Consider the following 13,177-nt stretch of genomic DNA (forward strand, 5'->3'; position numbering starts at 1 on the left):
TCTAGTTCTGTTCTAGTTCTGTTCTAGTTCTGTTCTAGTTCTGTTCTAGTTCTGTTCTAGTTCTGTTCTAGTTCTGATCTAGTTCTGTTCTAGTTATGTTCTAGTTCTTTTCTAGTTCTGTTCTAGTTCTGTTATAGTTATGTTCTAGTTCTTTTCTAGTTCTGTTTTAGTTCTGGTCTAGTTTTGTTCAAGGTCTGTTCTAGTTCTTATTAAAATTTCCTTTTCTATTTCACTTGATTTGTGCAAATATTTTCTCAAATTTTCTTTTTTCAAAAACTCTTAAACTACTTAATCTAAATGCATTTTGATCAGCCCCTTAAATGTTTTAAAAGAATTCTAGAAATATAATCAACAAATTTGTTTTTTTTTTTAATATTTTCCTTGTTATTCATATACATAATTCTTGTAAAACAATTCAGCTTAAAGTTGGCTAATTTTTTTCTTAAGTTGCATTTATGCAAAAAAGGCATAATTATGCATTTTTAAGGGGTGCACGCTGAATAATAACACATAAAATTTGTATTTTTCTCGCATTAAACTACTAAAGCTGCACTTAACGGAGGTTGGGAGAACGTGATGTCAATAGCTGAGGGATTTGTTTTAAGAAAGCAACTTAAACCAAATTAAAATGTTATACAGTGGCAAAAATTGCACAAAAAATTAAAATTTTTTAAACCTTCAAAAACCTATTAAATATCTTGAATTTCTTGATGAATCATTTCTTTTGTTTGTTATCCTGTCACTGGCATTATTTGATCTTGTTTCTCAAGACTTTTAGTGATTTCAACAAAAGAGGTGTTTACCCGAACACTACCACTTAAACTTGAGCTAATAAATTCATATATGTTGGTAGCAGCAGCAAACACTATTTAACATCACCATCATCATCATCGTCGTCAACAGCAGCCAGCCAGCAACAGCCTTTTTAGTTGAGCAAAGCAAATCATAGTTGAAAGTTGGCCACTAATTTATTCATTTAACATAATTTTCAAGTACCGCCTTTTAAGTTAAGATTTTTTTCGTTGTTCAACCACTTTATTCTTTGATTGCATTATGATCAAGCAAGATATATATATTTTTTCGACTTGTAACTTGACATACAACAATAGAAATTTGTTGCATGCTTGTAAAAATAAGTTGAAATGTTGTTGAAAGATGAAAAAAAAAAAAACGGGCAGAATAAATTTCACTCTTATATTGTTTTGTATTATTAAAAAGTTTTTAAGCTACAAAAAAATCTTATTCAGTTTAACTAAAGTATTTTACTTATTTTTTTGTATAGAATAAATTATAATAGAAAATATTAATGGTGCATAGAAAGCTTTACATCTACGTGAATGTTGTTCTTCGCTTAGAATTGAGCTGGGGGGGTTTTCCTTTAAGAGTGTTTACTTAAATGCATCATGTTTGTGTACAGTGTATCATAGAAACGGACGGACGTTCATGCAGTTTAAGACAGACTCATGGCAACGTCTTTCTTTAGCTTTTATAAGACTGTCAGGCAGCCAAATAATAGATGCAGTATCAGCGTGATAAAAAAATACAACAACATTTTCAGAGAATGTACAAGAGTATACCATTTCCAGGGTAAAGATATTTTTGGTAATTCTGGCTTTATATTACTTTTCGAATGTCTGTTCGGTTCTAGTCTAGTTCAGTTTTAGTTTTTGTGCAGTTCAGGAAAGTTTAATCTAGTTCTAATATATTTCTAGTCTAGTTCAAGACAAGTTCAAGTATAGTTCCAGTTTATTTCTAGTCGAGTTGTAGGCTAGGTTTAATATAGTTCTAATATGTTTCTAGTCAAGTTCTAGCCCAGTTTACTTCCAGTCTAGTTCTAGTGTAGATCTAGTGTATTTCTAGTCTAGTTGTATTCTAGTTCTAGTGTAGTTCTAGTCTAGTTTTAGTGTAGATCTAGTGTAGTTCTAGTCTAGTTCTAGTATAGTTCTAGTCTAGTTCTAGTGTAGTTCTAGTGTGGTTCTAGTGTAGTTCTAGTCTAGTTCTAGTCTAGTTCAAGACAAGTTCTTGTCTAGCTCTAGTCTAGTTCAAGTCTAGTTCCAGTTTATTTTTAGTCGAGTTGTAGTCTAGGTCTAGCTTAGTTCTGTTCTAGTTTTGTTCTAGTTCTGTTCTAGTTCTGTTCTAGTTCTGTTCTAGTTCTGTTCTAGTTCTGTTCTAGTTCTGTTCTAGTTCTGTTCTAGTTCTGTTCTAGTTCTGTTCTAGTTCTGTTCTAGTTCTGTTCTAGTTCTGTTCTAGTTCTGTTCTAGTTCTGTTCTAGTTCTGTTCTAGTTCTGTTCTAGTTCTGTTCTAGTTCTGTTCTAGTTCTCTTCTATTTCTGTTCTAGTTCTGTTCTATTTCCAAATGGGTTTGTATGTCTGTTTCACTAATATGTTTACACTTTTTATCTTCCGTTATTTTTCATTTAAAAGTTTTCACCTTTTACTTCTATTATTTTACAGTTTTTTACAAAATCCTTTAGCGTTTAGAAGCGCCTTTACAAATAGTATGTATTTTTTTAAATTTTAACTTGTTTTCTTTTTCAAACTCATACTGGTTGTTTTATCTTGTCAAAATGTTAAGCAAATCTTTGTAAAAAAAACTTTTTTAAAGATTTTTCAAAAAAATAAGTAAAACTTATGTAATTTTCTTCTCTTTGTTTGTTATAAAAAGATTTTCGTATGAAAAAACATCCAATAACATATTGTTGGCTGCAACAAAATGTGGCAAATGACTGTGTAAACGTATAAGTTCAAGCATTTGTATTTAGTTATCTTTAAAAATTATTTAGAGGAATAAGCAGAAAACCTAAAAAACAAACCAAAACTTGTCTAACTTACAAACATGAAAAAGTGTAAAAGGTGCAAGCAAAAAGTTATGGATAAAGTTCAATTTGTATTAGACAAAGTATCTGCATGATATAAAAAAGTTGTGTTTGTTGTTTTTTATTTAGTTCAAGTACAAACTTATTTAAATTTTAAGAGTTAAAGATCAGTAATTTTAAGTTGCAAATGGAAACTGATGATTATCAAAATTTACGTCTGGCAAGGTAGTCTATGGTTGACTTACAAGACAGCAAAAACTTGATTTATAACTTTTGTTTTCTTTTATAATCTTTAAGAATATTTTACTATCATACTATGGTTCAGATTCCTATAAAAACGTATTAAGTGTAAATTACAAATTTCCCTAGAACATCATTTTTTATTTTACATAAAAAAAATATATTGTAACTTTTTTATTTAGACATTAATGGACATTAATGGTTTGCAGCCCAATCGACAACAATAATTCTAACATTTGAAATATAATTTCAAATTTTCACTCAATTTATCTTGAACTTCAAATACTTTGTTTTCATTTGTCATTCCTTTTTTTCTGAACAAATTAATTTTTATTTCGGAAATTGTGTATTTTTTTGTTTTAAATCCATAAAATGCTACAACAACATTAACAAACAACAGAAAACATCATAGACGACCCTTAGATTATTGTCATCATCAATAACATCTCTACTCTGTGTTCCTGGACAATGTAATACAATGTAGGAAGAAAATAAAACTTTTTACTTGGAGGATAGGGTGAGAAGTGTTTGGAAGTTTTGCTCTTTTAGGTAGAAATTTTCTAAAAAAAATTAATCTCTCTCAGTCATAAAAACTTTCTATAGAAGGTTTGCTTTTCATAGAATATTTAGCCTTTTCTGAGAGAGAGAAAGAGAGGGATAACTTTTTTATAGAATCTTGTTTAAAATTTAGCTCCTAAAGAAAAACATTTTCTATAAAAGATCTATCTGCTTTAGAGAAAAAATTTTGTATAGCAACTCTGTCTTATTCAGATAGAAATTTTTGATAGAAATTCTATCTCTTTCAGAAAGAAAATTTGCTAAAAAGAGAAAGAGTTTCTCTTTTTCAGAGTGAATATTCTATAGAAATTCTATCCCTTTCAGAGAGAACATTTTCGGTAGAAATTCTATCTCTATCAAAGAAAAACATTTCTATAGAAATTCTATGTTTGTATAGAACTTTCTAAATCTCTTTTTTCTATATAAAATCTATCTCATTCGGAGAGAATTCTCCATAGAAAATGTAAATCTTTTAGAGAGAAATTTTCTATAAAAAATCTATATTTCTTAGAAAGAAATGTTCTATAGAAAATCTATCTCTTTCAGAAAGAAATATTCTATAGAAAATCTATCTCTTTTGGAGAGAAATATTCTAAAAAAATCTATCTCTTTCAGAGAGAAATTTTCTAAAGAAAATCTATCTCTTTCGGAGAGAAATTTTCTATACAAAATCTATCTCTTTCACAGAGAAATTTTCTATAGAAAATCTTTCTCTTTCACAGAGAAATTTTCTATAGAAAATCTTTCTCTTTTAGAGAGAAATTTTCTATAGAAAATCTTTCTCTTTTAGAGAGAAATTTTCTATAGAAAATCTTTCTCTTTTAGAGAGAAATTTTCTATAGAAAATCTTTCTCTTTTAGAGAGAAATTTTCTATAGAAAATCTTTCTCTTTTAGAGAGAAATTTTCTATAGAAAATCTTTCTCTTTTGGAGAGAAATTTTCTATAGAAAATCTATCTCTTTCAGAGAGAAATTTTCTATAGAAAATCTTTCTCTTTTAGAGAGAAATTTTCTATAGAAAATCTTTCTCTTTTAGAGAGAAATTTCTTATAGAAAATCTTTCTCTTTTAGAGAGAAATTTCTTATAGAAAATCTTTCTCTTTTAGAGAGAAATTTCTTATAGAAAATCTTTCTCTTTTAGAGAGAAATTTCTTATAGAAAATCTTTTTCTTTTAGAGAGAAATTTTCTATAGAAAATCTTTCTCTTTCAGAGAGAAATTTTCTATAGAAAATCTTTCTCTTTCAGAGAGAAATTTTCTATAGAAAATCTTTCTCTTTAGAGAGAAATATTCTATAGAAAATCTTTCTCTTTTAGAGAGAAATATTCTATAGAAAATCTTTCTCTTTCAGAGAGAAATTATCTAAAGAAAATCTTTTTCTTTCAGAGAGAAATATTCTATAGAAAATCTTTCTCTTTCAGAGAGAAATTTTCTATAGAAAATCTAGTTCCTTCTGATAGAAATTTCTAAAAAATCTATCTCTACTAAAGAACATATGTCTTTTTACAGAAATATTTTCTATAAAACATGTGTCTCCTTTGAAAAGATATCTTCTATAGAAAATATGTTTCTTTCGAAGATCATGTGTCTTTTTGAACAAATATCTTCTATGGAACATATGTCTCTTTTAGACAGATATCTTCTATGGAATATATGTAACTTTTAGAGAGATATTTTCTATGGAACATATTTATCTATTGGAGAGATATCTTCTATAGAAGATATGTTTATTTTAAAGGGATATCTTCTATGGAACATATGTATCTTTTGGAGAGATATTTTCCATTCGAAATATGATTCTTTAAGTGAAAAACTCTCTAAAGAATGCTCTCTCAGTGAGATATATATTATCCAAAAAAATTTATGATTAGAATTATATTTTGAGAATAAAACTCAGCTCTATAAGAGAGTTTTTTTCTTTTGTAAATACATATATGACATTTTGAGATAGAGAGAGAGAGTTAAATTTATGACGCAGCCCTCGTTTAATTATAAAGTTATGGTAAGCAAATGAGTTCCACTCGATTATGCGATTAAGCATGACATGATGTTTTTTGTTCTTTCTACAATTCTATTCCACTTTTCTGCAGTTGTGTTTTTATTTTTGTTGATTTTTTATATCTGTTGTCTCTAAAAAAAAAATTACTTACAATAGGGATAACAAAAACAATAAGAGCAATATACATATTAAAAAGATACATACTGTCGATTTAGTATATTTAATCTTTGACTATGAGGACGAGAACAAACGATGAGAAGGACGACAATGACGATGATGGTGATGAGGAGGACGTTGACTACCTAACAATCCATTAAAACGAATCAGCTGTAAAGATTGAAATACAAGCAATCCAAGCGTGCTATGGAAAGCGACCTAGCAACCTGGTTTTTTCGCTTGTGTTTTTAGTATTTTGCCAATGCTTAGTAAACAATTCTGTGTGGCAGCAGTTACAACTTTCAAAATTTTATAACTTGTGTGTATATATAATGGGTTTTAGGTTTGGTAGCTTTAGAAGAGAAATATATATAAAAAAGGATGTTTGTTGTAGGTATTCATATGTGAGTGTGTGTAATTTTTATTTTAATACCCAAAAGGCCTTATCAACGTGTGGTTGTTATACAGGGATTAAATCAACAGCACAAAAATTATATTTTAACAACCACACATACTCACAAATGCTTACACATACACACATCCCTAAGCGAAACCTTTATTATTGTTTCATTTATTTTTGTAATTTTTTCTTTACAAAAGTCCATTTGTTCATCAAATGTAAAAGTTGTTTTTGTTGCAGTTGTTGGTTTTTGTAAAGCAATTTTCTCATAAATTTACAATTTGCTACGTTTCGTTGGAATCTTTGTTTAATTTAGTTTTTTTTCATTTTTGATTTCAACAAAATGTTGATACGTTAAAATGAAATGTTTTTTTTTATAATGAGGCATGTAAAACATGTTGTCTTACATGCCAATTTTTAAAATCGGTGATTTTTTATTATTTTTATAGTTGTTTGTAACATATTTTTGCCTACAAAAACTTGTTTTTAATTTTGTTTCATTAATTTAAGAGATTTTTTATGCTTGAAAGTTAGGACTTGCCTCGTGTGGTCGAAATAATTAATTTGAAATTTTTTAATGAAATTTTCACTTTAGATTTGAATTCTTCAATTCACAGAGAACTAAAGTTTAATAGTTAAAACAAAAGACTGTTCTATTATAAGGTAAAATCTATTAGGACTAAAGACTGACATAAAGTCAAGACTATAGATCTATAGACTGATCAATAGTCCAGACTATAGAGTACTTATAAAGTCTTGACTATAGACTGATCTATAGTCAAGGATATAGACTGATCAATAGTCAAGACTATTGATTATATACTCTTGACTGTAGACTGATCTATAGTCTTGACTATAGACTGATCTATAGTCTTGACTATAGACTGATCTATAGTTAAGACTATAGACTGATCTATAGTCAAGACTATAGACTGATCTGTAGTCAAGACTATAGACTGATCTATAGTTAAGACTATAGACTGATCTATAGTTAAGACTATAGACTGATATATAGTCAAGACTATAGACTGATCTATAGTAAAGACTATAGACTGATCTATAGTCAAGATTACAGACTGATCTATAGTCAAGACTATAGACTGCTCTATAATCAAGACTAAAGACTGATCTATAGTCAAGACTATAGACTGATCTATAGTCAAGACTGTTGACTGATCTATAGTTAAGACTATAGACTGATCTATAGTCAAGACTATAGACTGATCTATAGTCAAGACTATAGACTGATCTATAGTCAAGACTATAGACTGATCTATAGTCAAGACTATAGACTGATCTATAGTCAAGACTATAGACTGATCTATAGTCAAGACTATAGACTGATCTATAGTCAAGATCCATAGTCAAGACTATAGACTGATCTATAGTCAAGACTATAGACTGATCTATAGTCAAGATCCATAGTCAAGACTATAGACTGATCTATAGTCAAGACTATAGACTGACCTATAGTCAAGACTATAGACTGATCTATAGTCAAGACTATAGACTGATCTATAGTCAAGACTATAGCCTGATCTATATTCAAGACTATAGACTGATCTATAGTCAAGACAATCGACTGAGCCATAGTCAAAACAATTAACTGATCTATAGTCATGACAATTGACTGATCTATAGTCAAGGCTATAGCCTGATCTTAAGTCAAGTCTATAGACTGATCTATAATCAAGAAAATAGACTGATCTATGGTCAAGACAATAGACTGATCTATGGTCAAGACTATAGACTGATCTATAGCCAAGATTATAAACTGATCTATAGGCAAGACCAAACTGATCTCTCGTCAAGATTATAAAATGATGTGTTGTCAAAACTACAGACAGATATATACTCAAAACTTTAGACTGATCTATATTAAAGACTATATACTGATCTATGGACAAGACTATAGATTGAGCTGTAGTAAAGACTATAGACTGATATATTGATAAGATTATAGATTGATTTCTAGTAAAGACTATAGCCTGATCTATAGAAAGTACTATAGACTGCTCTGTAGTCAAGACTATAAACTGATCTATAGTAAAGACTATAGACTGATCTATAGTAAAGACTATAGACTGATCTATAGTAAAGACTGTAGACTAATCTATAGTCAATACTATAGAATGATCAAAAGTCAAGACTATATTAGATTGATATTTATACCGACGTATAGTTTAACTATAGTGTGATCTGTATTTAAGACTATAGAATGTTCTGTAGTAAATACTATAGACTGTTCTATGGTAAATAGTATAGATTTTTATATAGTCAAGACTATATAAAGTCAACTACTGATAAAAACTAGTTAATTACTGATTAAACTGTAATTCTTTATTTAAATCTTCATAAATTTATAAAAATTCCTCTAGGCAAAACCCCTTTCATATTAAGGTTTAACCTTCATTTAGGTTTATGATTTATGTGTTGATTAAAAGAAAATATTTTCCTTTTAAAACTTTATATTCAATTTTCCTTCTCTAAAAAAAATCAACAACCCTTCCCTTGATATATTACACACAAAATAAAAAAAACATACTTTGCAACTTTATTCCCAGAATATTTTCGGTTTCTTTTGAAAAGAAAAACAGAGAGTCAAACACACCGACATCCCCCGAAAAAACAAACGTTTTAATACATTTGTCAACATCAGGGAGATGATTACGTTCACATTAAGCAAATTACTGAATCAAAATCAGGAAAAACGACAATAAATCTTCATAATTATTAAATGAAAATATTATGTTTTTGTTTCAAGTATCTTTCATGCCTTTTACTTTAGAACATTTTATTCATCTACAACAACATTTACTTTCATGTACTTTTTTTGTCCTTTTCGAAATATTTTACAACAATTATTAGTTTGTGGCAACCGCATCTACTTACTAGTGTAAAAGGAATTTTGCTGTATGCAACAAGAAAAGTATTAAAGTAGCTACTTTATGTCTTTGTATGTGTGCAATGGAAAGAGTGTGATACATGTGGCAATTATAACAACCCTACTAATTGTTTGCTTTAACTTTAAGTTTTTCTTCTTTTTCTACGTTTTATTTTTGTTGCAACATAAAATGAGAAGAACAAAAATAATGTAGAGAGTAACATCAAAATGATGAAATAAAGAATATACCACAAAATTGTACGTATTACAAACTAATTATGTTGCCATCATCAAAATTATAACAACAAGAAAAAAAAGTATCAAACCATGCAATACTTTTAGTGAAATAAAGTTGTGTGAAACATAGGAGCCACTGGAAACATGAAAATATACAAAATTTCGCATATATTAACAAATAATCATTTAAGACTACCGACCGATTTTCAGTCAAGCCTATAAACTGACTAAAGACTTCAGAATTTATCATATTCAAGTCTATACTAATCCATATTCAAGACTATAGACTGATCCATATCCAAGACTATAGAATGCTTTATAGTCAAAGCTATAGACTCATACATAGTTAAAACTATAGATATATCTTTAGTCTATAGTCAAGACTGTATACTGTTTTATAGTCAAAACTATAGACAGATGTATCATAGACAGATCTATAGTCAAGACTATATACCGACCTACACTCAAGACTATAGACTGAACTATGGGCAAGACTTTACACTAATATATAGTCAAGACTATAGACTGATGTATAGTCAAGACTAAAGACTCTATAGTCAAGACTAAAGACTCATCTATATTCAACACTAAAGACAGATTTATACTCAGGACTAAAGACTGATTTATAGTCAAGTTTATAGATTGATCTATAGTCATGACTATAGACTGATCTATGGTCATGACTATAGACTGATCTTTAGTCAAGACTATGGACTGATGTATAGTCTAGACCATAGACTGATCTATTGTCGAGATTATAGGCTGATCTATTGTTAAGACTAAAGACTTATCTATAGTCAAGACTATAGACTAATATATAGTCAAGACTATAAACTGATCTATAGTCAAGACTATGGACTGATCTATAGTCAAGACTATGGACTGGTCTACAGTCAAGACTATAAACTGATCTATAATCAAGACTATGGATTGATGTATAGTCTTGACTATAGACTGATCTATTGTCGAGACTATCTGCTGATCTATTGTTAAGACTATAGACTATAGACTAATATATAGTCAAGACCATAAACTGATCTATAGTCAAGACTATAGACTAATATATAGTCAAGACTATAAACTGATCTATAGTCAAGACTATAGACTGATCTATAGTCAAGACTATTGAGTGATCTATAGTCAAGACTATAGACTGATCTATAGTCAAGACTATAGACTTATCTATAGTCAATACTATAGACTATTCTATAGTCAAGACTATAGACTAATCTATAGTCAAGACTATAGATTGATCTATAGTCAACACTATAGACTAATCTTTAATCAAGACTATAGATTGATCTCTAGCCAACATTGACATAATAGGTCCTAGTGTAAATTATAAATATCTGATCTATAGTCAAGACTATAGACTGATCTATAGTCAAGACTATAGACTGATCTATAGTCAAGACTATAGACTGATCTATAGTCAAGACTATAGACTGATCTATAGTCAAGACTATAGACTTATCTATAGTCAAGACTATAGACTGTTCTATAGTCAAGACTATAGACTAATCTATAGTCTAGACTATAGATTGAGCTATAGTCAACACTATAGACTAATCTTTAATCAAGACTATAGATTGATCTCTAGCCAACATTGACATAATAGGTCCTAGTGTAAATTATAAAACATTATGTTGTAGATTCCATATCTATCTACCACCATTTAAGTATTGAATGTTAAAAAGATACTTCTACTTTTGCCACAAGTACTCACACAAGTGCTGCTGATACCACTTTTGCTGTAAATGATGCTGCTGATTTTGATGTTGATGAGGATGATGATGACGGTAATGTTGATGTTAAAAATAATAAATGTTTAAGTTGTAAACTATTGAAGTTTATATATTTTTAGTTTCCTTGTTGGTTTTGTGAATGTGTGTTTCTTTGTTGTTTTCTTGAATACATTTTGTTTTTGTGAGACTCACAGCATGTTGCTGGTGTAACATGAACTACTGGTAGTGCAGCAAATTTTACATGCATACAGATGTATGTAATGATGTACATATTCTAATGATTGCTAAAAGAAAATTGAAGTAAATATTTTCCGAAATATACCCATAATATAATTAAATGTTTATAAAAGAAAGATGTAAGTGTGTGTGTGTGAGTGAGTTGGTTTCTTTATATTTGTTTAGTGAGTATGTTCGAAAATAAAAATCCTTTTTTCTTTTTCTCTATGATAGACAGCTTTCGAAAGCAAAAAAATACTGTCATGGTATTAAGAAAAATATGTCAGATTTTATTTTTAGTTTCTTTGTTGACACTTATAGGGGCGTGCTTAATGTCATGTTGACTTTCTGTTTATCTGTCTTTATGTTGCATGTAATAAACTAAATTTTAACATATGCTGCCGATTCAATACTTGGGATGTATTTATGTTGAGTAAAAATGCTGAAGTGCGTTTAATGTTTTCTACACGAGCCATTGCTGCTGCCCCTTTTTCTGGATGAGTTTATGTCTTTTTTGTTGTTTAAAACAACAACTGTTAGTAGGTTGTAAATGTGTAGAAACCATAATTAGTTCATGTGTAATTTTATGTAATTTTTTTAATGCCTTAATAGACTTCTTTAGAACTTCCTTATAAAAGGCACTGAAAAAATTCTTTAGATTTTTAATATTTTTTTTTTGTTAAATATTTCTGCTGTATTTGATAGCTGTGATTGACATAATATGAAAGCAAATAGTTTTTCAATTATAATTTTTTCATAAATATCTTTAAATTAAGTTTAAAAATTTGTGCAAAAAAATTATCTTATAACAAGTGAATAAATTCATTTTTCATTATGCTCTTTTAAATTTGTGTGTAATTTTATTTGCATTTATTAATTGTTTTCATATTTTCACAACAAAAGGATTTTCATTAACATTACAAAAACACTTTCATATTTTTGCAATTAAAATTTCTTAAATTCCTGCTTTTTACTAAAATATTAGATGTATTTTTCTAAAATTACATTTATAATTTTTAAATTAATTTGTAAAACAAGCAATAAGAAAAAAGTTTATTTTTTTGTTATATTTACTAAAATAATAATTAGTTAAATTAATTAAAGTTAAATAAATTTTCGTAGAATTTAAATACATAAATTTGTAAATATATTTATCTAGGAATATTTTATAAAACTAATAATCCATTTAAAAGTTTCTAAGATAAGTAATCTTATAATCAATAATGGTATAAAATAAATTTTAAATTGTTAAATATTTACCAAAAATTTAATTAGGAAAAATTACTTTACTTAAATCGTATGAAGTTTACCTGTAATGAAAAAGAGAAAAATATATATTTTAGAATTACATAACAAACAAGTAATATTAAAAAATTCAATTAAAACGAACAGTCTATAGTCTTGACTATAGAACAGTCCATAGTATTGACTATAGAACAGTCTATAGTCTTGACTATAGAACAGTCTATAATCATGACTATAGAACAGCCTATAGTCTTGACTATAGAACAGTCTTGACTATAGAATAGTCTAAAGTCGTGACTATAGAACAGTTTACAGTTTTGACTATAGAATAATGTATAGTTTTGACTACAGAACAGTCTATAGTCTTGACTATAGAACAGTCTAAAGACTTAACTATAGAACAGCGTATAGACTTGACTATACAACAGTCTAAAGTCTTAACAGTCTATAATCTTGACTACAGAACTGTCAATAGTCTTAACTATAGAACAGTCTATAGTCTTGACTATAGAACAGTCTGTAGTTTTGACTATAGAATAGTCTATAATACTGACTATAGAATAGTCTACGGTCTTTACTATAGAACAGTCTATAGTCTTGACTATAGAACAGTCTATAGTCTTGACTATAGAATAGTCTATAGTCTTGACTATAGAATAGTCTATAGTCTTGACTATAGAATAG

At 28.3% G+C, this 13,177-nt stretch overlaps 1 protein-coding gene across 3 annotated transcripts in view; it reads right to left on the bottom strand.

Moving 5' to 3' along the window:
• Positions 1–13,177, bottom strand: part of LOC124420761 (protein Wnt-5-like) — a 128,123-nt gene that overhangs the window by 93,838 nt on the left and 21,108 nt on the right. Inside the window, exon 2 of one of the 3 annotated variants that reach the window (XM_046954856.1) lies at positions 12,509–12,558. The exons of the other annotated variants lie outside the window; for them this stretch is intronic. The gene's annotated coding sequence lies outside the window, so the exon portion shown is untranslated. The remainder of the gene's footprint in view (positions 1–12,508; positions 12,559–13,177) is intronic. 3 annotated transcript variants of the gene reach the window in all.

This window comes from Lucilia cuprina, chromosome 6 (genome assembly GCF_022045245.1).
Source record: "Lucilia cuprina isolate Lc7/37 chromosome 6, ASM2204524v1, whole genome shotgun sequence".
Taxonomy (NCBI): Eukaryota; Metazoa; Arthropoda; class Insecta; order Diptera; family Calliphoridae; genus Lucilia; species Lucilia cuprina.